Here is a 1,586-nt window from a genome sequence, read left to right as displayed (position 1 = left end):
GGAAGGAAGGAAGGAAGGAGGGAAAGAAGGAGGGAGGGAAGGAGGGAGGGAAGGAAGGAAGGAGGGAGGGAAGGAAGGAAGGAAGGGAAAGAAAGCAAAGGAAGAGAGGCCCGAGGGGGCGGTCCACACGGACATCTGTGCCTATGGAGATGCTGAAATGGAGCACAGGGTGACCCCCATGTCTGTGCAGGCAGGCAAATAAGACAGGACAAACGGCGAAGGCCCAGGATCCTCGTGTGGCTTTTCCCACAGAGGCAGTGCAAAGACAAATCCTGAGACATGGAGGAATCCAGCCCACATGCCTGCGAGGGCACGCTGGCTTGTCCCGAGGCCACGGGGAAGGCCGCTGCGGTGACAGACGGGACACACTGTGTCACACGGCGCAGACACGGCCCGGCCTCACCGCCACCTCATTCCACTACTGTGAAGTGAAGCTGGGTCCGTGCTGAAGCCTGACCACATTTCTGGATCAGTCTGCGTGCGTGCGCGAGCAGGGCCTCAGCTAGATCCTGGAGAACAGCAGGGCGGTTCACAGCGCACAGCGTGCCCACGGACCAGCCCTGACACACTGCAGCGGAGAGCTAGCTGGCATGGGGGAGGAGGACGGGAGCCGTGGGGTTGGGGCGGGGCCCTGGAGCAGGCCTTGTGTGACCCCTTAGACAGGCGGGTCTCAGGCGTCCTCACACCTCGGCCCTGTCACACGCTTCCTTGTGTGTGTTGACCCCAACATAAAATCATTTTGCTGCTGGAATCTGTTGCTGTAAGGCGTCGTGATGTAAAGATCTGTGTTTCCGGATGGTCCTGGTGACCCCTGTGCAACCGGCAGTTGACCCCAAAGGGGTCACGACCCACAGGTTGAAACCACTGCCTTGGAGGAGGCTGTTCATGCCCAGCGTTGGGTGTCTCTCTCCCTCTCTCTCTCTCTCTGTAAAGCCCTCAAAGCCACACAGGCACCTGTCCCTAGGAGCCCCGCTGGGTATGTCCTTAGGTCAGTCATGGGCTCCCTCAGCTGTGGTCCAGGTCTGGGGGCTGTGGCCAGATACAGGAAACACGCCAGCCACCGTGGAAGGAGACGGCCTTATGTGGGAGGCGCTGTGGGCCCAGGGGCAGGGTGGCACCCGAACAACTACGGAATGTCCTACCGGGGCAGGAAGGTCAAGGCCACGGGACACAAGGATGGAGGAGGCCAGAGGGGGGCTCAGCCATGCTGGCGTGATGGGAGGGTTTGGAGGAGGGACTGGGCTGTGTGGTCCAGGGCCGAGCCCAGCAGGGCTGGCTCAGAGCCTGTGGAGGAAGAGGAGGAGAAGGAGGAGGAGGAGGCGGGGGGATGGGACAGGCCCCGAAGGTCTGACAGTGTTCTCCCGGCCCCAAGCTGTCCTGCAATCGCCGAGCAGGCCTGGGTGAGGCCTGTCAGGCGCGGTACCCTTTCTTTCCTAGCTCCTGGCCTCACCTTTGAGCGGGAACCAGGGACGGCCGCCCTGAAGTGAGGCTTGCCAGGGGATGGGCATGGACTTTGGATGCCCATTAGCAGCTACGGTCACGTCATACTTCCCCAAGGCCTGGTCTGGCCTGGCACGCGCCAGCCC

Source organism: Psammomys obesus, unplaced genomic scaffold, assembly GCF_907164565.1.
Source record: "Psammomys obesus unplaced genomic scaffold, mPsaObe1.curated_primary_1811, whole genome shotgun sequence".
Lineage (NCBI taxonomy): Eukaryota > Metazoa > Chordata > Mammalia > Rodentia > Muridae > Psammomys > Psammomys obesus.
This window is presented reverse-complemented; position numbering follows the sequence as displayed.